Source organism: Marmota flaviventris, chromosome 10 (assembly GCF_047511675.1).
Source record: "Marmota flaviventris isolate mMarFla1 chromosome 10, mMarFla1.hap1, whole genome shotgun sequence".
NCBI classification, from domain to species: Eukaryota; Metazoa; Chordata; class Mammalia; order Rodentia; family Sciuridae; genus Marmota; species Marmota flaviventris.
Window position 1 is genome coordinate 5597812 of NC_092507.1, and position 25978 is coordinate 5623789.

The following is a 25978-nucleotide window of genomic DNA, read 5'->3' on the forward strand; positions in this document are numbered from 1 at the left end:
AAACTACAATAAAATAAAAGTCCATCAAAAACAACAAAACCAAATTTTTATATGCGTGTGTGTGTGTTTATTTATTTATTTATTTATTTATTTATTTATTTAAAGTTTGTTGGCTTAAAAAAAAAAAATGGACTGAACATATGAGGCCCTCCTTCCCCTGCAAAGGGATTAATCCTAAAACATATTTATGAACTGTTTTGTCAAGTTGTTGTATTAGCACCGAGTGTCATGGGGCGGGGGCAGTAACAACCAACATATTTCAACTGGGAATATTTTTTAAAACAAATAAAAATTATGAAGTCAGCAATAATCTAGTTTGAAAATTTTGATTAAATAATCCTGTGGCTCCAGCAGAAGACTATCAAGACCAAGAGCACCATGGTGGCCTCCAACCCTCCCCCATTTTGAGAAGTTAAACATCAGAGTTGGATCAGAAACCCCTTACTAATTCAGACATTTAGAGCTAACCTCCTGAGTTCCCAGTAACAATTACACATGCCTTCAGTCTAAGCAAATAGTTTTCAATTAAAGGTCCATTTTTTCCGAATCTTCAGATCCCAAAGATAAATTTAGCTACTACAAATTTAGCTTATTAGTTTCTAAGTATATTTTTATCACTCTAAAAATCAAAATAAATTATGCTTCAAAAAAATTTTTTTTCCAAATGAGTATTATAAAAGTTAAAAGAAACTGAAACTAATTATAGAGCATCTGGGTAAAACATGTCAATAAGATCTGATTTTTCAACTTAAAAGAAGAAACATTAACAAATGAAAAAGAGGGCTGGGGTTGTAACTCAGTGGTAGAGCACTTGCCTGGCATGTGTGAGACACTGGGTTTGATTCTCTCCGCACCATATAAATAAATAAAGATATCGGGTCCATCTACAACTGAAATTTTTTTTTAAAGGGGGTGGTGAGGGGGAGACACACATGATCAATCTAGGTCAAATATTAACAACAGTTAAAGCAAGCTAAGCCAGGCGCAATAATAGCACACGTCTGTGATCCCAGGAGGCAGAGGCTCAAAAATCCCAAATTCAAGGCCAGCCTGGGCAAATCAGCAACTCTTTTCTCAAAATAAAAAGTGAGAAGGACCATATAACATAATGACAGAATGCCCCTGAGTTCAATCCAATGTGGGGGTGAGGGTGGGGGTTTCAAGCCCTATCAACAAAATTAAAGATATCCTTAAGAACTAAAAATAATCTGAATCAGATTAAATCTTTTTTTTTTTTAAAGAGAGAGAGAGAATTTTAATATTTATTTATTAGTTTTCGGTGGACACAACATCTTTGTTTGTATGTGGTGCTGAGGATCGAACCCGGGCCACAAGCATGCTAGGCGAGCGCGCTACTGCTTGAGTCACATCCCCAGCCCCAGATTAAATCTTTTAAAGACACATTCTTGTGGAAAAGTCCACTTTGTCTCTCAAATACTTCTCTAATACACCCCCAAAGAAGAAACATATATTTAGGTATGTATGGTATATGTCCAAAACCAACTTTCTCTGAATCCTCTCTAAACCATCAACCCAAATCAATCACAAAATATCAAGTAAGACAGTCATGGTGGCCCACAACTGTAATCCCAGCTACTTGTGAGGTTGAGTCAGGAGGATTGCAAGTCCCAGAGCAAGAACCCATCTCAAAATTAATAAATAAGGGCTGGGGATGTGGCTCAGTGGTAGAGTGCTCACCCAGCACGTATGAGGCCCTGGGTTTGAGCGTCAGCACCACATAAAAATAAATAAATAAAATAAAGGCATTGTGTCCAACTACAGTTAAAAAATAAATTTTAAAAAAATTAATAAATTAATTAAAATTAAAAGGGGTCTGGGGTTGTGGCTCAGTGGTAGAGTACTTGCCTACAATGTATAAGGCACTGGGTTTGATCCTCAGCACCACATAAAAATAAATAAATGTGTATCAACAACTAAAAAAAATTAAAAGGGCCAAGGATGTAGCTCAGTGGTGGAGTACCCCTGGGTTCAATCCCCAATACCAAACAAAACAAACAAACAAACAAACAAAAACACCTACTGTTAAGCTTCCCCTTCCTCCCTTTCTACTTTTACACATCATATTTGGTCCATGGAAATTTCTTTCCCACTGGTCCACTTTTGCTTTGTCTTTCTTATCCCTTTCAACTATTCTAAAGGCTGTGGTGTAGAAGAGATAGCACTGGATGTGGAAATCATACCAGAGGTTGAAGGAGACTGAGCAAGGCAACTACCCTTGACCTCACAGAGCTGTTTCTTCCTTTGTTAACAGGAACTAGATCCTACCTCTGAAGATTATGGTAAGGATTGAAGTTTCAGATATTTTAATGTTACAAAACGAAAAAGTCTTACCAGATCTGTAAACAGAAACTGTGTCTCTATCTTAAACAACTCATATCTATCTCATATCTATTCCATATTGAACATTTTGCAAATGATTATGAAAGATAAACCTTGAATAAAAGAAACTCAATCAAAAAGAAAACATTCAGGCAAATTCCTCCATTTTTCCCCAAATACCAACCAACTTTTTCACAGATCAGCCAGGTTATCTTGGCACAGTCTGGTCAAACGCTTGATTTCCTTTTACAATACTAACACACTAAATTAAGATAAATAGGATTATTAAGCTGGTTTCCTGGTTATAAAAAAAAAGAGAAAACATCATTACAAATTTCTTTGATCCTCTATCACCTAGTAAAATCTAATACTTGATTAGGCACATGTGTATGTTAAATAAGTCTCTAGTAATTTTCCCATCTAACAAGACTGCCTATAGTGCCCAGACACAGTCCTGGAAATGACCAACACATATATTAATCTACAAAGACAGGATTCTTTGAAAAACTTTCATGGGCAAAATGAAGCAAAAGAAATCTATCAACTACTGGTAGATATGAATCTTAATTCCCACTTCAATCCAATTTGAAGAAAGCTACCTCAATAATTTTGAAGCTATGTGGCTTGATCAGCATCTCTGAAAACCATGTTCAAAACATCATATCTTGTCAAAACCCCAACATATCAAGTTTGGATTCTGAAAGGGTTAATCTGATATTCCCAGAGAGAGCAACTCTACATATTTATTTATTAATTTGACAGTTTGCCTACTACATAAATCTCCTTTTTTAAAAATATTTTATATTTCTTAAGCGCATAACAAATAAAATACTTCAAAAATCAAGCCAGTTGAGGAGCTGGAGAGGTGGCTCAAGCGGTGGCGCGCTCGCCTGGCATGCGTGCGGCCCGGGTTCAATCCTCAGCACCACATACAAACAAAGATGTTGTGTCCGCTGAAAACTAAAAAAAAAAAAATATTAAAATTCTCTCTCTCTCTCTAAAAAAAAAAAAATAAGCCAGTTGTACTGGTGCACACCTATACATCCAGAAACTTGGAAGGCAGAGGCAGAAGGACAGCAAATTCAAAGCCAACCTGGGCAATACAGCAAGGCCCTATCTCAAAATGAAGGACTTAATAACCTCAGGGTGAAACTGGCCCCTGTCAGACCACTATAAACAAAAGCTGGGTTTGAATGCTTTAAGCCTATTATTTACTACAGTAGTAAAGCATAAATCTAGTTATATTCTTAGCCAGAGAATTGCAAATTTACACACAAAAGATTATCTAGGAGCATTCAATTAATCACCAGGAACTGCTATGTAAAAATCTATTCCTGATTATATGGTGGTAATGGCTGCACTACTATGAATATACTCAAAAACCTTTAATTTGTACACTTTTTAAATGGATAAATTATCCAGTGTGGGAATTTTATCTCAAAAAGCAAATAAATTTTTAATCTCAAATAGTTTTTATTATCACAAAGTAAAATCTGACTATTTCCTAGTTTCTTGGTTAAAATTTCAACGGGAAACAGAGAAAATATAGTATCTTCTAATAAACTTTATAGAGACTCAGAATTTTTTCAGAGTGAAGAGCAATGTGGACTGGAGTTTGGGGATTTATTCCTCCTTTAAAAGCTTAAAATTTCCACCTGCCTATTTCATTCATTTGATGAAAAGATCCCCAAATCACTTGGGATAAAACAAACAATAATCTTCTAAACAATTCCTACGTCCCACCACCACAGGCACTCATCAGCAAAACTGGAAAACCAAACCAAAACAAAAGGATAATATTTCTTAGAATTATGACTCTTTTTTAATATTTATTTTTTTAGGTGTAGATGGACATAACACAATGCCTTTATTTTTATGTGGTGCTGAGGATCGAACCCGGGTCCCGCCAGTGCTAGGCAAGCACTCTATCGCTAAGCCACAATCCCAGCCCCTAGAATTATGACTCTTAACAGAAATTTTACTCTTCAAATCTAACCATCAGGCTGAAGAATTTCAATTCTAATTTTTTTCCTTGAAATAGAAAAAATAATTTCAACAATTTCACCTGTGAAGTTTCAGCTTCCATGTTGAAATGTAAAATGGGCGACTTTACCTTAAAACTACTACTACAGGCTGGGCATGGTGACACACACCTGTACTTCCAGCAGCTTGGGAGGCTGAGGCAGGAGGATCACAAGTTCAAAGCCAGCCTCAGCAATTTAGCAAAGCTCTAAGCAACTCAATGAGATGCTGTCTCCAAATAAAATATCAAAAAGGGCTGGAGATATGGCTGAGTGATTGAGTGCCCCTGGGTTTAATCCTCAGTACCAAGAAAGAAAAAAAAAAACTAATACTATAGTAACCATTTGAACCAGTTATCCCACTCCTCGGTTTATACCCAAAGGACTTAAGATCAGCTTACTACAGTGATGCAACCACATCAATGTTTACAGCACCCCAATTCACAATAGCCAAGCTATGGAAACAACCCAGGTGCCTTTCAACACATAAGTGGATAAATAAAATGTAGTATATATACACAATGGCTTATTACTCAGCCATTAAGAAGACTGAATTATGACATTTGCCAGTAAATGGATGGAACTAGAGAATATCATGCTAAGTCAAATAAGGCAGTCCCAAAAAACCAAAGGCCAAATGTTCTCTATGAAATGTGTATGCTAACCCACAACAAGGAGGGTAGGGAGGGGAAGGACCCTGAGCAAACAGGTTTCCTCAGGTCACAGGGGCTACAAATCCTCTACTCTCTCCCTAAATTTGCAAGACAAGAGGAAGAATTCAAGAAAATGAAACAATGAATGAAGTAGTACATGAATGTACATAGAATTCAGTTTCTTTTTATACTTGTGTTAAATATGACCAAAATTTTATGGGCAAACTGCTCAAAGGAACAAAAGAACTTCATCAGTTATGGGATTCTAAATTCTTTACAAATTACAAGCTCAGAAAGTGAGTTTTTCTGTAACCAAAAGTTTCTCCTCTGGGTACTCATAAGAAGAGAGCAGTGGGGGGCTGGGGTTGTAGCTCTGTGGTAGAGCACTTGCTTGAGTGTGGAAGGCACTGGGTTCCATCCTCAGCACCACATAAATAAAGAAAACAAAGGTATTATGCCATTTACAACTAAAATAAGAGGAGGAGGGAGGAGGGGGGAGGAGGGGGGAGGAGGTGGAGGAGGGGGAGGAGGGAGGGAGGGGGAGGAGGGGAGGAGGGAGGGGAGGGGGAGGGGAGGGGGAGGGGGGAGGAGGAGGGAAAGCAGTGTGACATGGTGCAGGACAGCGTTGGGAATCTTCTAGGAAACCATTCAGTATAAGGAAATAGTATATTCTGCAAGTCTCCATACAAATCAGTAGAGCCATAGATCAAGACAATCCAAGTAATGTAAATCGGCCTAAAATAAGAATTGCAAAGCCTCCCCAGTAATTCAAACACAAATTGGAGGCTCACTAGAAAAGTCTCTTGACGATGGGTCCGTGGAAGGTATTTAGGGGTTCCATAAACCACCTGCAATGAAGTATTGTGGAGATGGATCCAAACAGCTACAAATTTCTCTTCAGGGGGGAAATCATGTTTTTCACCAATACTCAAAGTTAAGAACCCCTGATAGGAATTAATGAACCACATAACCATCAGGAAAAATTATCCAAATCATCCTCATACCACAACTTTGGTTACTAGTAGAGCACAGTGGGGTTGACGTTAAATTCCAGTAAGTAACTAGTACTGGATAACTGCAGAGTCAAAATGTTCTAAATAAGCATGGTTGGGACTTAGAACTAAGTTCATTTTAGAAGTATACAATATCAGGGCTGGGGTTATGGCTCAGTAGCACAGCGCTTGCCTCATACTTGTAAGGCACTGGTTTTGATCCTCAGCACCACATAAAAAAAATAAACAAAGCAAAGTTATTGTGTCCATCTACAAAAAATATTTTCTAAAAAGCATACACAATATCTGCAGCACAATAAACCTTTCAATAGTCAACTGCCCTGATCATAAATGATCCTCATTTATGAATGCTTTAATCATACAAATAAATGGCACTCAAATATACAACCCTAAGTCTACACATAGGTAGCAAATGAAGACCCTAACCGTTCTAAGTACAGGATCCTACTTTCTTTAAACAAAACCTCTGAAAATGAAGAACACTAGGGAAAAGACATTTACACAGAACCATTAACAAATTAATGTTACTACATTTACATGAACCCTAACCTAACAATACCCTAACAGAATAATACATTTAAAAATCCAATCAGATTATATTATTCCTTTTAAATTTATATCTTTATGCTTTCTTCTTACAGGATAGAAAATGAGGCACATGTACCACATAAAATTTATTATGATCATTTCTCTATAATAAAAGTAGAGAAAATTAAAATTGTAACACAGCAGACTCCAGAAATTAATAGTCATATAAAAAAAGTTAATAACTAAAAGGAGCTAAATTCCACAACACCAAATGCCCACAAGCACTCTCATTCACTGCTAGTGAAAATGCAAAATGGTACCAACACTTTGGAAGACAACAGTATGGCAGAGTCTTACAAAACTAAACATACATACGACAGCAACCTCACTTCTTGGTATTTACACAAAGTAGTTGAAAACTCATCTCCACACAAAAACCTCATTATAAATATTTATAGCACCTTTATTCATAATCACCCAAACTTGAAAGCAACCAAAATAATGCTACCTTCAGTAAATAAATAAACAGAATAAATAAACTAATGTATCCACACAATGGACTATTATTAGTTAAAAAAAAATGTAGTGAGATGTTATGCCCCAGAGACATGGAGAAAATGTATTGCTAAGAGAAAGAAGCCAACCTGAAAAGGTTACATACTATTACAAGCCCAATTATATGACATCTAGAAAAGCAAAATCATAAATACATTTAAAAGATCAGTGGTTACCAGAATAAATACATGAAACACAATATATATTTAGAGCAGTGAAACTATATTCTGCATGATATTTGTCAACCACCAAACATTTGTCAAAGCCCACAAAATGTATAACACAGAGTGAAATTTCAATGTGAACTATGGGCTTTAATGATAAAGGGCTGGGATTGTGGCTCAGTAGTAGAGTGCTTGCCTAGCATGTGTGGGGCACTGGGTTTGATTCTCAGCACCACATATCAGCAATTAAGTAAATAATAAAGGTCCATCAATAACCAATAAAAATATTTTAAAAAGTGATAAGTAATGTATCAATGTTGGTTCATCAACTAGAACGGTGCAAAGCATTTGGGGGTCAGGGGCATATACAAACTACTTTTGAGTCAATTTTTCTGTAAACCCAAAATCATTCTAAAAAATAAAGCCCATCTTAATAAAGTCATTAAGCTTTTTTATATTTTTAGTTTTGTTTTATTGGGGGGGGGGGGGGTTTTACAAAGCATTGAACCACTGAGCAACATCCCCAGCCCTTTATTTTTTTATTCTGAGACAGGGTCTCTCTAAGTCGCTCAGGCTGGCCTCAAACTTGCCATCTTCCTGAGTCATAGAAGGTATGCACCATTATGCCCTGCAATAGTCGTTTAAAAATTTAAGGTTGCTGGGAGCAGTGGTACACACCTGTCATCCCAGTGGCTCATGGGCTAAAGCAGGGGACTCTCAATACAAAGCCAGCCTCAGCAACTTAGCAAGGCTCTGAGCAACTTTACGAGACTCTGTCCATAGACAGACAGACAGATAAATGGTACTGGGAATATAGCTTAGTGGGTTCAATCCCCAATACCAAACATATATATATGTTTTGGGGTTTTTTTGTTTTTGTTTTTGTTTTTTTTTTTTTTTTTTTTTTTGAGAGAGAGAGAGAGAGAATTTTTTTAATATTTATTTTTCAGCTTTTGGTGGACACAACATCTTTGTTTGTATGTGGTGCTGAGGATCGAACCCGGGCCACACACATGCCAGGCAAGCGCGCTACCGCTTGAGCCACATCCCCAGCCCTATATATATGTTTTAATGTACCACAAATAATAAAATATTAATAACTGAAAAACACCGATTTTCTTTCCTTTAAAAAAAAAAAAAAGAAAGAAAAAAGGTGGGGCTGGAATTGTGGCTCAGCGGTAGAGCACTCACCTAGCATGTGCGAAGCCCTGGGTTCGATCCTCAGCACCACATAAAAATAAATAAAATAAAGGTATTGTGTTCAACTTCTACTAAAAAATAAATATTTTTAAAAAAGGCATATAAGACAGGGTTTATTTTAAAAGGGGTAACAGACTCCTCCCAGGAGGGAGAAGGGGGCAATAGCTGGTATCCTGGTATCCCAAGAAGTGAGCACATTCTGCCTTTTTTATATGTCCTAAGCTTCCTTTGTTCTCTAACTTTCTTCCCCTTATCTCCTCCTTCCTACATACTATGTACTAGGCCCAGGAGAGGCTCCATGGGATGGCCAAAAGGTGGGAAATATATGGGCAGGAGCCATACTGTTTTAATGATTACATTTTGCAGCACACTTTTTGTTCTTTTCCATCAGACATCAACTCTGCACCTGAGGCAGGAGCATCAAAAGTTCAAGGCCAGCCTAGGCAAGACAGGGAAACCCTGTCTCAAATTAAAAACATAAAAAAGGGCTGGGGATGTAGCTCAGCGGTAGAGTACCTCTGTGTTCAATCCTCAGAAATGCAAAAAAACAAACTAAATTAAAACAAAAGTGTCAGATGCAGTGGTGCACACCTGTAATCCCAGCAGCTCAGGAGGCTGAGGCAGAAAGATCATTGAGTTCAAAGCCAGCCGCAGCAATTTAGCAAGGACCTAAGCAAATCAGTGAAACCCTGTCTCTAAATAAAATACAAAAAAAGTATTAGGGATATGGCTCAGTGGTTAAGTGTCCCTGAGTTCTATCCACACTCACATATCCTCCCCCTTGTAAAAAATAATAAATTAAAACAAAATTCTTAGATAACATTTTAAACATTTTTCCTGTGGTTTAATTTATGCAAACCTCATTGTACTACGCAAATAAATAGTAATATATGGAGCAAAATATTAAAATTTAATAATTTGAGCCCTCCAAAAAATTTTTCTATTAAATCTTTGTAACAGAAAAAAAGCATTCAGGGGCTGAGATTGTGGCTCAGTGGCAGAGCGCTTACCTCTCACCTGTGAGCACTGGGTTCAATCCTCAGCACCACACAAAAAAGTAAAGATATTGTGTCCATCTATAACTAAAATTTAAAAAAAAAAAGAAAGAAAAAGAAAAAAAGGATTCATTATAGAGAATAGATCTGGTTGAAGGTCCTTGGTTGGTAGGTAATATAAAAAACTTCAGAAGGTTCATCATATATTATACCACATATATGGGAAGTATCAACCATACATAACATTTTTAAATATTTAAAATGATAAAAATGGGTGTGTTGATACATTCCTGTAATCTCAGCTATTCTAGAGGCTAAGGCAGGAGAATCACAAATTGAAGGCCATCCTGGGCAAGTCAATGAGACCCTGTCTCAAAATGAAAAAATAAAAAGTGCTGGGTGATACAGCTCAGAACCCCTGAGTTCAATCCCAAGAACCACAAAAAATAAATAAATAAAAATATCAGTAAAACAAAAACACTTTGGAGTGATAAATTAATAAAATTTCTCCAATCTCACTCTGAGAGACAACCACATAGAAAAGAACCTACTCAACTGCCTCTGTTGTTTGTGCAAAGCATAAATTGGCTCAACTAAGAAATCCTGAAGGCCATGCCAAAGAAGAAATTTCAACTGCCATTTTACTAAAATACATAAAAGTCAAGTCACTACTGCTGCTGAGGTTCAAAGCCAGCAGAGATTTGAATATATTCTTCTAATCAGCTATTTTAAAATTATAAGTAAATAATTTGCTGAGCTAATGGTACAAATAGGTGTGAACACAGCAGCAGGCACCACTTGGAGATTTTTGAACCAAAAGTAGTTTTCAAATGCAGCACTATATGCGCTCTATTTTGTTCCTCTGAAGCCCAACAGTCATATATAAACTGGCCCTTTCTTAAAACTACAAAAGCCCATGCACTTTGTGGAAAAGAAGACAGGAGAACAGATCTAACTGTTCACCTTTCAAATGTTAATGGGATACTTTAATTTCATAGAGCTCTCCTATACATACGTACCTACCATACTCTTAATAATCTTAACACATAGGGCTGGGGCTCAGTGGTGGAGTGCTTACTTCTTACTTCGATTCTCAGCACTGCATATAAATAAATGAACAAAATAAAGGTTCATAAAGGTCCATCAACAACTAAAAAAAAATATTAATACATGGCAGGCACTTTGGCACACGCCTGTAATCCCAGGAATTTGGGAGGCTAAAACAGGAGGATTGCAAGTTCCAAGCCAACCTCAGCAACTTGGTGAAACTCTGTCTCAAAATAAAAATATAAAAAGTACTGGGGATGTGGCTCAGTGGTTAAGTGCCCCGGGTTCAATCACTGGTACCTCTCCCAATCTTAAATCTTTGGGGTGGGGGGCCAAACTGAGGATTGAACTCAGGGGTACTCAACCACTGATTCATATCCCCAGCTTTTTTTTTTTTTTAAACACATTTTATTTGCTGGGTGGTGCTGGGAACAAACCCAGCAGCACCTCACACATATGGAGCAAGCACTTTACCACTGAGGTACAACTCCAGCCCCTCCCAGCCTTTTTTGTATTTCATTTAGATACAGGATCTCATTGAGCCACTTAGTGACTCGATTTTGCTGAGGCTGGCTTTGACTCAAGATCCTCTGGCCTCAGCCTCCCAAGTTGCTGAGATTACAGGCAGACACCACCATACCTGGTAAAATCTTAAATCTCAACACATAACTTTCAACTAATACTCTAAAACGTTTCCTATTTTCTTGAATACTTATACTAACAAATCATTCTTTAATCTCTTTTTGGTTTCTCACCCCACCACACACCTTTTACCAGGAAAAGTCCCTACCTCCTCCTCCACTACACATTAACCCCAAACTGTTAACATTAGCTAATACATCCTCCTACCAACAGTACGAAAAATGCATTCGTTAACATGGAAAAAATGATGACTTATAGAATGATGTTAGACTTCTCGTGTTATAGTTCTAAAAACTGCTGACATACCCAGAAGTTATCTTTGGAAATTTCACAAATCATTATACTCTCCTTTTTGTATTATTTGTTTTGCTTTCCTCCATTGCAATGGAAGTGCTGGGAGGGTAGGGAACTTTGTCTTTTTTATGTTGTCATACCTAAAATATTACTGAGCACATAGTCAGTTGGTGCTCCCTAATACTATGAATTTGCTTGTAAGTGCCAGGCACAGTCCTAGGCACTCTGTCCTGCCATGGTTTGAATATATCCCCCAAATTTCATACACTGGAAACTTTTAATCCCCATACATCAGGGTTAGGAAGAAGAGCCTAGTTAAGAGGTAATCAAGTTGTCTAAAATGTGGGTTAGCCATCATGAGAAGGTACCCTCTTGCCCTTTACTTTTTTGCTATGGGATGAGGCAACAATGAAGCCCTCACCAGATGCCTGTGCTGTGCTCATGAACTTGCCAACCTCCAGAACTGTGAGCCGAGACCAATCTCTACTGCTGTCAATGAGCTTGTCCCTGGTATTCTATAAGAGCAACACAAAACAGATTAAACACGACCCAGACCCTACAGGTAGTCATCATTTTCTCATGTTAATTAAGGAAGCAGCCACAGAAGGTAAGCAACTCATAGTCTCAGAATAAGCAGAACTGAGAACAACTCTTTGCATAGCAGTTAACTAGCAGGCTACACTGAATAAACTGACCTAATTACATCAGAAAAGCCTCCCTGTGACAATAATAAAAACTGAATGAGGGCTGGGAGTATAGCTCGGAGTTGGTGCTCACCTAGCAGGTGCAAAGTCACGGGTAGGATTCCAGCACTGCGTTTAAAAAAAAAAAAAAAACTGAGCTAGATTACAATTAATTTGGCCAGGCATGGTGGCACACACCTCTAATCCCGATGACTCTGGAGGCTGAGGCTGAAGGATTGCATTCAAAGCCAGCCTCAGCAACTTAGCAAGACCCTGACTCAAAATAAAAAAGTTTAAGAAGGACTAGGGATGTGGTTCAGTTGTTAAGCACCCCTGGGTTCAACCCCCGTAACATACATACATACATACATACATACATACATACTTAAGTACACTGATTTTTTTCTGCTAATTAAATGTCAACATTAATGTTTTTCATTTTCATTTCAAATGTATGTGGACTATATCATGGATTAGAATTCGGCAGGCAAGTCTAAGACCCAAATCACCATTATTTGGAATCAAATAACATGGTCACAACAACAAAAGACTTAAAAATGAACTTTTGAAATAATCTGTTTGAAATGGACATAGGATACCTCTTTATTTCCCTCTTTTTTGTTAAAGTCAGCACTCTCATGGCCAAACTAAATCTTTTTATTTTCTCTAACTAGAGAAAATATTTTCCCACATCTTCTACACATGTTGTACTCTTTTTTTCCTCATTTTAGGTTAAGAAGGATAATTTTATCCACTGTTAAAAAAAATAATATCCCCATCTAAGCTAACTTTCCTTTCCACCACACACCAATCCCCTATACCACATCCACCAGTAAAACAGTACCAAACTAGGTTTATTTATAAATATCAACCCATTTTTGTTTCTGTGACTTCAGCTCCTTTTTAAAAGTGTACTGTACAAAAACGCTGGAAGCCTGTGATAAAGACAGCTCTAGATAATTTTATCTCCTCAACAGCAAAGAGGACAGTAAGGAGACCTGACCACTGAGAAAACAGGTTATTCATAACATAATCTGCTTCACCCTGCAAGGCCTGACTTTATTACAAGTCTGTATCCAATGATTTAAATCCAGCTAGTGCAGTGGTGCACACCTGTAATCCCAGCTATTTGGAAAACTGAGACAAGAGAATCTCAAATTCAAGGACAGCATAGGCAATGTAGCATAGAGCCTATCTCAAAATTAAAAAGAGCTAGGTATGACATATCTCTGTGGTAGAGTGCCCCTGGGTTCAATCTCCAGGGCCTAAAAAACACAAAATTTCAAATCTATCCGGTGTGTATGTGTGTGTGTGTGTGTGGGTGGGTGTATACACGTTGGAGACTAAACCAGCTCAAACCAATCCAATGGGGGGGGGGGGGGTTGTATGGAGAACATGCCTTTATTTTGTTTATTTTTATGTGGTGCTAAGGATCAAACCCAGTGCCTCACACATGCTAGGCAAGCGATCTGGCACTGAGCTACAGCCCCAGCCCCCAATCCACAGTACATACTTTCTAATAACTTGGAGCCAATAACATACTTTAAAATTTAAGGTTGTCCACACATGCCCCTGGACAGAGACATTTCTAAACCCTTCTATACTCATCATCCAGCCCATGGTGTCTCTCGGTTCCTTTGTACACTCTAAGAAGTAAGAAGGGGGAAACATTCTAACCATGTTATGCCATTAATACTAATGTTTATTTGTTCTGAGTTTTACAAACTAACTCTAGACTAGGAAAACAACGACCTATCCCCTTTTTTAAGCAAAAACATTGGTTTCCTATTATAAGTGGATGGTTCTATTGGCTTCTTGGACTACACAACTGCAAGCAAAGCCCTTTGATGATGGAAAAAAACCGTAAATGTAATACTTATTAATAAGGTACATCATTTATCAGTTTCCTCAAACCAAAAATAATTCTCTCACAAATAAACTCTCACATGAATAAATAAAAGCTTGTCTTGTTCTATCATTTGCTTAAAAGAAAAGTACAGTGGCCATGGGAGGAGGATTAAGAAACATAGCCAGCCAAATCCATAAAACCTCCAAAGTAAGATAAAACTACCCTGCGGGAGCAGCCAATGCATTCTGACCTAACAACTGTACACAGTTGCACTAATTAAAATGAAAAGCTAGTCTGCATAACACACAAGCAGTTCACTGAACTGCAATGACAAGTTGACAAGGTTCACCATCTTGCCCTTCTGTTCCCTAACCTACGATGTAATTAAAAATAATAATAATAATAAACACAAAAATACACACAAAGCTGAGGGGTGGGGGTTTGTGTGCACGCACATATACAATCAAACATTTCAGAAATAATCACAACCACGTAGACTGGAACATATCCAATAAACTATAAACACACACGCACACACACAAAGGAAGTGGTTCAGCTACATCACACTAGTTCTCTCCTCAATTCATAAATGGAAAACCACAAAAACAAGACAAAAATCTAAAGGCCTTTTTCTGGAAACCTTACAGTGAATGGATGTGGGTTAAGTCTTTATGTTATTGAACAGTTCTCATTGATGCATCACTTTCAATGACCACAGGGAAGGAAAAAGTGTAATCTTAGTCAATTCTATCATGCAAGGAGATCAAATAACATTTCAAACACAGCCAGTCAAGCCCCAGCGCCTGCCAGAGTACAATGAGCACTCAAGGGCTCTGGACTAAAAACCACCTTTCACTAGTCCCAGAGATCTTTATAAAATAGTTTAAACACAGTAAATTACAGAGTTGAAAAAAATAAATACAAGCACCTAACTGGTGCCCTCACATTACTGTGAAACTGCTGTTAAGCAGTCCTTGTGTTGATTTACTAGGCAATGTAAATATTCAAAAAGGCAACTGCCTCTCAGGGCCCAAATCCACATGCTTTAAAATGCAGAGTGGGTGTGCTTCTGGAAACAATTGCCCATAGAGCAAGGGGCCTCCATAGGATATTGTTCCCATGTGTAAGGTCTCAAATCATGTCTAATTTAAAGTTGGAGTTTGGGGGTGGGGGGAGGGCTCAGTACAGTATTTTGGACACAGAATTTTCCAAGATTTTGTCACTGTTTTCTACTTCTACTCAGAAATCTCAATCTTTAAAGAACACATGCATACAATTTCAAAGGGAACATGTAATCTATTGACCCCTGTATTCTTTCACATACCACTTTTTAGATTTTCCATATGGCTGAAAGGAAGACTCTAGCCAAACAATGCCCCACGGAGTGCAATGGCACATGCGCCAGGGAGGCTTAAAGACTGAGAGTAAAACAAAGTAACCTATTACGTGAGTTTTTCTCAGCAAACTGAAAGTGGTCGAGCAGGTCTCCCCAAGGCCTCAGAGAAGGAGATCTGAGTCAACAAGGGGAAGAGGGGAGGGTAGCGGGAAACCCCCACACATACATCTCCTTTCCCTCCTACGCCACCCCCCCCCCAACACACATATAAGCACACAATTTAAACTTGAAGAAATCTTCAAGACTACCCCCTTGCATTTTGGCTATTCTGGCAAAATAACCCTGTTTTGGCCCAAAAAAACAAATTATATTTGGGCTTTAGTAGCCCCACATTACTTCATAATCGAATCGAATCTTATTTTTAAGCTTCAATTTACTTCACTATAAGCAATGAGGTTTTCAAATCAAACAACTACTTTAGCATTATACAGGCTTTCCTTTCAGAAGAAAATGTATATACACATTCATATAGTGCTTTCTCTGCCCTAGAGATATTTTCTGTTCGGTTTAATTGAAATTTCCAGAGTTTGAGGCAACTAACATGCTAGGAATCCAAACGGGAGACACGATGAATCCCCGCCACCTATTGCTGGAAAACCACTGACGTTCTCGATACTGGAATTCATCTTTCTGGGGTCAGCTGGACACTGGAACACCCACCTCCGAGAGCGCCCGCGCCCACGCTTGCCCAACTTCCTGCCCGAAACCGCTTCGCCCTCCCGGCACGAGGCCGCGGGCCACTTGCCAGCTGCAGGTCGGCAGCAGGGGCCGAGCCCTCCCGCGCTCCTCCTCTGCTCAGGGCCAGCAAAATCCCTGCGGGGGCAGGGGCTGGATGGTGGTGCGGAGTGGTGAAATTCACTCGCCAAACAAAAGGAGGCCCGCGCGGCCGCAGGGCAGCGCCGAGTGCCCGCAGGTCCCGTGGCTCGAGGAGGGGGTGGCTGGGCCGGGCTCTGCCCGCGGCTGGAGAATGCAGCCGCTCCGGCCCACGCCTGCTGCCCGTGGCCACCGCGCTCTGCTCCCGCACCTACAGCCCGGGCGGCCGGGCCAACACTGCCACTTGCCTGTGACCCAGACACAGAGGGAGAAAGAACAGCCTCCCCGCGACAGCGGCGACCGGCAAAACCCGGACTGGAGCCCGGCCGGCTCCGCGCACGCCTCTGCCCGCCACCGCTGTGGGCGCGCGAGCGCGCGTACACACACAATACCGGCTGCAATTTTATCTCCTTCCTTGCTTAGCCAGCCTCGGTTCCCCTCATTCTTCCCTCCCTTCCCGACAGCCGGAACTGGGAGGCTGTGTGATTGATGGCAGCTCTTAATAGCGTGGTCAGCTAGAAACTGCATCTGCAAGCAAGATATTAAAGAGGCAGCGCATCCCCGTGAGTGATCAGCAGTTCACACATCCTAGAACTGCCTCTGCTTCTGCCAGGAATAATAATGCCAACCACTTCTGACGTCTAACAAATGCAGATGAAACCAACAACCATAGACAAGCCAAACATTTGTTTCAATGATGCATAGGAGAAAGCAGCATTGGTGTCAAAACAACATTTCCGACCCTAATTTTCTTTACAGTTTAAGAATTCTTTGTAAGTCATTTGATATAAAATCTCTCCAAACCCTTTACTACACGAAAATAAAGACCCATCTGCTAGACAAGACACAGCTTAAGTTGGGCTTGACTGAAATTCATCTAATAAGGAAGCAAAATAAATGCACATTCCGTACCATGTGGCTTTAAATAAACATGTAACTCACTGGCTACTACATTCCAGACTCCCTCATTAATTCCATTTGTATATGCATGTAAAGACAATTTCCAACTGTTAACTCCCCCCCATTAAGTCTTAAAAATTCATCAATTTACCATTATATATAATTATAATGCACTAATTTTTTCAAATGGAAAACATCAACATGCTAAATCGCATTTATGTATTGCCTAGTAGTAATAGCCAAGTTGTTCTGTGTGTGTGCTGTTGGGTTTTTTCTTTTTTTGGTACCAGATATTGAACCTAGGGATGCTTTACCACCGAGCTACATCCCAGCCCTTTCTTATTTTGAGACAGGGTTTCTCTAAGTTGCTTAGAGCCTTACTAAATTGCTGAGGCTGATCTTCAACTGGCAATTCTCCTGCCTCAGTTCCCCAGTCGCTGGGTTTAGAGGGTTGGGCCACCATGCCCAGCACCCTTTTGTCCTCTTAAAAAAATTTCTTTTAACAAAAAAGGATTCTCATAGAATATGAATTCAAAATACTCAGTATCAGCCCAAATTTAAAAGTTACAAATTCAACATTTGAATGATCGCTTTGGGTACCTTTACTGTATATTATACCTTGGACTTTCCAGGCAAGTTTCAAGGAACTCTCAAATGGCTTTAAAAATGTTAATTAGACTTTCCAAGGTCCCTGAAAGTTGAATTATTGGGCACCCTCTAACCAATAAGCAGAGAGATTCAGACAGATTAAAGTGATTTTCTAAAGTCTCTCAAAGAGGAAGCCCACAGGCCCTTCCTCTTTGGTCCAAATAACCAAACTGACAGGCACGTGTGCTATTTAAAGACCATTCCTGCATTTTTAAATAAAGATCAAGTTATTCTACAGAGACTGGAATATCTAAAACTAATAGCATATATCCTGAGAGCAAGAGTGAATGAAGCACTTCTAAGCCATCCTGAAAGGTGGCTATCATTGATACAAACAAGGAGGTGTCTATAGTGCAAATCTAGCCGTATCAATTCTACTAAACACTGTTCCTCAACAAAACCATCCTGAGGTTTAAAAAATATGCTTTACAATCAAGTGGCTTTGAGATCACTCCACATATCTTAGAGATGAAATTCATCCTAAGGCTTGCCTACAAAATCTCCTCCTGTACCTGGACTCACTTCCATTTTCTTACCAACTATATTCAGGCTTGTAGCAAAGTCTGAGGAGAGTTTGTTTGGGTTTGTTCGTTTTTCCTCCACAAACCATTTAAAAAGTGCTGGTTTATACTGAATTGAAAAAGGCTGGTAAGAACTATCAAATTTCTAAATTCAGAATTCATACTGTACTTAGCCTCTGAGGGAGTCTAAATGCTTTGATGGCATTTTATTACACAAAGTCTTTTGTTCTTTCTTGCATCTTCTGCTGATCTAATCCACCCACATCTACCACCCCACCTTCCAGCTACACCAGTCTCTATTCCCCCCAGGTATTAGAATTCCTACCTGTGGTCTGCATTGCTTCTTCCCACTGAACAGGAATAATCTCCTGGCCTCTCTACCACATACACATACAGGTTAAAGCCTGCTCCCGCCTTCAAATCTCAGGTCAAATACCATTTTTTCAGAAAAGTTTCCCCTGAGGACATATTCTGGGTCAAATTCCTTTATTGTAAGTCCTCACAGAACTGTGTTCCTTTCCTTAAGAGCATTTATCTCAGTTTGTAATTCATTGGCGTGATTTTCTGATTAATGTCATAGCTCCCTCTAGACAGAGTTCCATTAGAGAAGGTTCTATACACTTGCTGTCATCAAATTCCAGTGTCAAGCACACAGATCTGTGGAATGATAAGTGAACTGAAGGCAACGACCCCATTTTACTCATTTTGTATATTCTATGTTTCTTGGCATGAAGAAGCCTATCTCAAACAAGCAAGTAGCATCTATGCAAATAAATATGTCTTCTACTAATCTTCATAAGTCTAGTAAAATAACTTTTATCCCCAATTTATGGAAACGTAAATAACTGTGCCTAGGATTAATCATAAAAACCCTGATAATTTAACCAGGGTCCTATTTGCAAGCTATGTTTTTTTAAGAGTTGATGAGGTACAGAAGCCATCATTAATGTACTCAAGTCAAGCTTTTCCTACTTATTGGCATTTAAACAATATGTAGACAGAAGCAGGTAAACTGGCAGACCAATAAATTTTGCACACACACTGAGTAATACAAACAAAATATAAAACTTGGAAAGCACTTGTACACCTTGTACACTAGTTTGTCTTCAAGCTTTTTGGAATGCAGAAGTACTACCAAATTCTTCTCCAAAGAGAGGAGTTAATCCTCACCCCTCTTTGGCACTGAACTTTATTTGCATTTTTCTCCTCTTCAAATAAAAAGCCTCTATGTTCCTGAACATGGAAGCTTACATAAGAGCTCTTTTCACCTGAGGGCTTCCAGTCAGTGGTAACAAACTGTTCCAAACCCCACTCACATTCTTCAAAGTTAAGAACTGATTTTAAGCACCATTAGAGTGAATCTGTAAATTGAGGAATGTGCAGAGCAGAAATGGAAATTAATACAAGAACTACAATTTTTTCAGGTGTTTTGCATCTAAGAATATTAAAAATGAAAGAATAACTGTGTAAGATGAAAAAATATTAGATTTAACCCACCCCCACCCCCCTAATTAATACACATTATTGCTGTGAGTATTTCATTTGGCATTGCTTGGCTACTACATGATCTCTCCCTGGCCTTGTCTGGCATTGCTAGCTTTTGTCCTGCACTCCATTCCATACAAAGTCCACCTCCTGGTTTCACAACTCCCTTCATTTATCAAAACAACCCTGTCAACTTGAGTACCATTAACAGATAATGAGAGGAGACAACAGATGCAGTTAGGAGCAAAGCACTCCATATTCTACAGGCCTCAGCATGCAGCCAAGTGAGCTGACATCTGACTTTATCCTAACAAGTTATAATTAAATCGAAAGTCTAGTTAAACTAACATTATAGCTATGACCAGGAACTACCAACAAGGGAAATGAGAAGTATAACCTTAGCACTAGGTTTACAGGGCCCAGGTTTTTCCAGATCCTGATCCTAAAAAATCCTGCATCTACTCTGTCCACCACTGTCACAGTAAGGAGGAATCTTGGCCACATCTTCTTAAGATGGCCTCATTTGGCCACTACCCAAGACCACCAAAGGGAGAAGAGTGCATTTTTATGTGACAGTTTATAAACAGTAATATCATCTAATAATAACAACCGAAGTCAACCAATTGTAACTATCTAGATGAGACAATCAACATTCTAATAGTGTTATCTAATGCATTCAAACCTATCAACTTGGCTCAAAATTGTCAAAATGTCAGAATACCCAAGTAAGCAAACAGTAACTGAATCAAGATAGCCATGTTTGCACAGTACGCTAGAAGGTTTTATGTTACTATGCAGAATATGGATATAGAATTTTATGCAAACTACCCTCTCCTTTCCCTTTGCACTCACCAAAATGTCACCTCTCAGAAAACAAAAACTGAAAAAAGAAAAATCTTTTAGAAACCCTTTTAAATTTTTTTAAACTAGAGCAGTATATGCCCCATAGAAAATATAAGCAATTCCACTTAATACAATGAAATCTCTCCAAGTTCTCTTCTAGAATGTATGTAACATGCACACATATCTAAGAACACACATACTCATTTGTCTGAAGGTTCATCCTGTTAGTTTTTATTTCACAAAAATTCAGTCCCACTATTAATGCTATAAGGCAAATTGTTGTTTCTCTCAATTTGGATCAGACAGTAAACATCCCATTCCTGTGTACAGAGGCACAGAATTCTACAATGGTAAAGTACTAAAAGTACCAAGTCCCTAATTGAAACTGTTGCCACTGATTTTTGTTCTCAAGATTGTTAAAACAAATTTCTGAAAGTCTTTATGTACAGCATAGGAATTCATAGTTCAATAGATTACATAATGTTGTGATCAGAGAGATTTATTCAAACTGCCTTCTAAAAAACTGCATCAATGTATATTCTTTTTTCCCCATTTTTTTTAAATACTTATTTTTTAGTTGTAGTTGAACACAATACTTTTACTTATTTTTATGTGGTGCTGAGGATCCAACCAAGGGCCTAGGACATGCTAGGTGAGCCCTCTACCGCTGAGTCACAACCCCAGCACCACCACCCCCATTTTTTTTATTGGTGCATTATAGTTGTTCATAACTAATATATACTTTTATCAACATGGGTCCTATACCCACACTTTCAATCTGTTTTATTGCTCCTCTGATTTTGGAGTATGTACTCTCCTAGATCCCATATCTTTCTGGCCATTCTCTGTTTCATTCAATGATTCCCCCTAAATATAAGTAGTCCTGAACATGTCTAGTCTCTTATCACACTCTGGCTTCTCTCACAAGGGAGGAGATTCACTTTCAAGCTGCATCTGTGTCAGTGATTCCAAAATTTTCTTTTTCCAGCTGAGTTTGCTTTTTAGCAACAGACCCATGTTTGCAAATGCCCTGTGGGGTCCACCATAATGCTATTCTACATACACTCTCCAATCAAATCAAATGTTCTTCTCCATAGTCCTGTTTTCTCCAACAAGGTCCCAGGATAAAAGGAAATTGTGATTTTTATCCCAAAATGCATGTGAAATCAGAATTAGCATATGAAACATAAAATACTTCTTTAGCTTTTAGGACTATCACATGACTCACATTATTTTGACAAGAGGAATATAACCTTAAGTCATAGTTCCAACACAGTCCTAAACATATACTTAAGAGCAATAAATTGCTACCAAGTATTTAAAATATTACTTCACAAAATAAGAAAGTATTGCCATTACTAAAATATATTGGGAGGGGGTAGCTTACAGCAACCACTTGTCAATTTCCAAGAAAAGAGGGCAAAAGTATGCCACTAAGAGGAAGACCTCTGGAAAGCAAAAGCTCAAAAACAATGAGGGTGGAGTGGGGATTGGATGGACTCAGGTGCACTTAACCCAAGAGCCACATTCCTAGCCCTTCCTTATTTTGAAACAGGGTATGCGTTGCTTGGGGCATCACTAAATTTCCTGAGGCTGCCCTCAAACTTGCGCCTCCACCTCTAGAGTCTATGGGATTACAGGCATGCGCCACCACACCCAGCAAGCTTTAAATATCTTTAAGGACATATTCATTTTGAATTCACCAGAGGTCTCAGAATGCATAAATGAAATTATAAAATACCAATAAGAGATATACTTGTCAAGGACAAAATACAATTAAGAGAGATTTCTCATTGGGAAAAGTATTATAAATTTAAAACAAAACAATTTTATGAAAAAAGAGCTGGAGGACTCTGAACCCCATTGGATGTTTAGAATGAGGACCTTCATGTATCTTGAGCTCATAATATGTGATAAAATCAGTTGGGAGATTCAGCCAAGTTTATTTGGAAGCAAGCTTAAGACAACTCAAAAATGCCAGTTGAAATCAATATACCAAGAATTCAAAATATTAACTAGGTAGGTAGATATCTATGTAACTAACATAATATATACAATTTCAAAACCTTGTTTTGCCCTTTTCATTATTATTCTTATTGTGTTTTCCCTAGCATTATGCCTTCAATAGACTAACTTTGTGTGTGTGTGCGCGCGTGCTTGCTTGCATGCGTGCTGGGGATTGAACCCAGGGCCTAGCACTCTACCAACTGAGCTATATCCCCAGCCCTAGACTAACCATTTTAAAATAAAATCACACAAATCTTTTTCAAGAGAAACATTTTTAAGTGTTTTAAAAACTTAGATGAGTACCATTTGCCAGTAATGCAACCACAGGTAGCATTACTGATTCAGCTACTAATTCAGTATTTTCCTGCCTAAAAACCTATCATTTCTCTCCAGAAACGGTCCTAAGATTAATTCAAAATATATATTCATACACAGCATAAAATTTTGGTTAAAACAAAACTCAAAAGCCAGAGTTTCAAGAATGCCCGACCTAAACAACTCAGGGTGGTTTCTTTCATGTTCCTCTGCGACAAGGCGGGGGAGGGGGATCAGAGTGAGACTGTCACAAAAGACAAATGCTAAACATCCAGTTCTGGAGTTTAATTTCAACTGGCCAAAAAAAGCAAATATTTAGATTGCAGGAAATACAATTTTGTACAAAATAAGAGTCAAGCTAACTTCTAATGTTTATACATCATTTGATTAATTCCAACAATAAAATCTAAACACGGATCATACCCTCCAAAGCTTACAGTGCAGCACATGAAAGCCCTCTCCAGGGCCTCTGCTAAGTTTAAACGATTATAATGTAAAGCATGTTCATTCTCATAAGTGAAAGGAAATGACTGCCAAATGCTTCCTTTACAATCTCTCCAGAATAGGGCAGGTCCTTTAAGTGAGATTTTCCTGACATTCCAATTGTAGCAGACATTGAACAAACAGAGGCACATTAAAAGCTGACCTGGTTCTATTATCTTTTATTGAAGGCCTGGCAAAGATCAGACAGGAGCCCTGTACTATTTACATTTTTTGGTGCACTAATCACTTTTATACTCAAGGGCTTTAGAAGAATTCAAAAGATTTTTTTTTTTTTTTTTTTTTTTTTTTAATGAAAATAACCACAGGATATAACCGTAGCTATGTTGGGTCTTTTTCTCAGGAAGGTCAGAAGAGCTTTAAAAACAGGAAGTCTTTGCTATAAGGTTGAGAATGTTTGTTTTAACAGTCTAAGGTGTTATCATTACAGTTTATAGTCAGATGTTATGGAGAAGTGCAGTTTATTCTTTCCAGCCAAGAATTACTGTCCCTCAAGAAAGGGTTAAAACAGTGCCCAAATAACTAGAAGAGCACATTATCTTATTTCAAGAATTGTTATAAAATCTGAATCACATTCGTCTTCTATAAAAGTTAAATAAAAACCATACTAATAAATACTAAGAAAGCCTAGAAAAAAATTACCAGTGGGGTTAAAAACTGACACTTGTCATTTTATACCTGTTTTCAACCAACTGCCTCATTTTTAATCATTATACTAATATTAATCATTGCAATCAAACATTAGAATAAGCAGGGCGCAATGGTGCATGCCTGTCATCCCCATTAGCTCCTGAGTCTGAGGCAAGAGGACTGCAATTCAAAGTCAACTTCAGCAAATTAGCAAAACCCTAAGCAACTTAGGGAGACCCTGTCTTAAAATTAAAATAAAAAGGGCTGGGATTCTGTTCAGTGGTTAAGCACCCTTGGGTTGAATCTATGGTACAAAAAAAAAAAAAAAAAAAACATAAGAATGACAATCCTGGGCTAGAGTGGTGGCTCAGAGGTAGAGCGCTTGCCTGGCATGCATGAGGCACTGGGTTCAATCCCTAGCACCACATTATAAAAAAATAAAATAAAATAAGAATGACAATCCTTGCTGAATACAAATTATTGCTTTAAAAAAAAAAAAAAAAAAAAACACTAATTCAGAGCTGGGGCTGTGGCTCAGTGGTAGCGCACTTGCCTGGCATGTGTGAGGCACTGGGTTCCATTCTCAGCACCGTGGATAAATACATAAAAGTCTAACAGCTAAAAAATATTTTTTAAAAAAAGCTAAAATCAAGAGGATGGGGTTATGGCTCAATGGTAAGGTGCTGGCCTAGCACGTATGAGGCGCTGGGTTCAATCTTCAGCACCACATAAAAATAAATAAATAAAATAAAAGTATTATATCCAACTACAACTAAAAATAAAAAATAAGAACACTAAAATAACCAGGCAATGGTGGTACACACCTGGAATTCTACCTACTCAAGAGTACAGGGGCAGGAGGAACAAAAGTTTGAGGCCAGCCTAAGCAACTTAGCAAGAGCATATCTCAAAAATTTAAAAAATAACAAAAGGGCTGGGTGAACTCAAAGTCAAGGGTCCTATGTTTTCTCTCATATATGAAGGCCTAAGAGGAAAAATAGGGGAAAGGCAGCTGGGACAGGTAATGGAAATCTCATGAAAACAGAAGACCATTAGTATAGTAGAGAAAGGGGAGGTACTAGGTAATGAAATTGACTAAATGATATCGTTCTATTGTTTGCATGCAGGAATATAAAACAACAAATCCCACTATTACGTATGATTATAATGCACCAATAAAAATTTAAATTAAAAAAATTGTCAAAGATAACAAAGAAGAAAGAAGTCTGGGGATGTAGCTCAGTTGTAGAGTGCTTGCCTAGAACGTGGGTTGGGGTAGGCGGGTGGGGTGGGGACCTAAATCAATGCAGATTAACTAAAAAAAAAAAGTTTATCCCCAACAAAAATTATTGATTTCTGCTTTTAAGGAAAAATTTGAAATTAATTTTAAATTTCTACTAGAATGTTAAGCATTTCATAAAATATCCAACATTAAGGATGTTTTATTTCAAAAAATATAATTCCTTTTTATTCTTTGTTTTCACAGGCAACCAAAAAGAATGGCTTTCTCACTCATTAACTCCATTTTACATGAAATTAATTGTTATAAGCCAAAAATCTAAGTATTAAAATACACATATATCAATTTAAAATTCAGGGGCTAGGGGTTTAGCTCCAAGGTGAGTTCAATCCCTGCCTTCCCATATATATATGTATGCATACACACACACACACACACACACACACACACACACACACACATATTAGTTTGAAAAACCAGAGCATCACAGAATATTGAGTTACTTTAAAATATAAATACAAGGGGGCTGGGGATGTGGCTCAAACGGTAGTGCACTTGCCTGGCATGCGCAGGGCACTGGGTTCAATCCTCAGCCACATAAAAATAAGAGATGTTGTGTCCACCGAAAACTAAAAAAATATAAATATTTAAAGAAATTTTCTCTCTCTCTCAAAAAAAAAAAAATACAAATACAA

The 25978-nt window shown here is 38.2% G+C and overlaps 1 protein-coding gene across 4 annotated transcripts in view; it reads right to left on the reverse strand.

The window, feature by feature from the left end:
* Positions 1–25978, reverse strand: part of Rere (arginine-glutamic acid dipeptide repeats) — a 396954-nt gene that overhangs the window by 281331 nt on the left and 89645 nt on the right. For 3 of the 4 annotated variants that reach the window (XM_071617315.1, XM_071617314.1, XM_027947554.2), the window contains exon 1: positions 16041–16171. The exons of the other annotated variant lie outside the window; for it this stretch is intronic. The gene's annotated coding sequence lies outside the window, so the exon portion shown is untranslated. Of the gene's footprint in view, positions 1–16040; positions 16172–25978 lie in introns of those variants that run through there. 4 annotated transcript variants of the gene reach the window in all.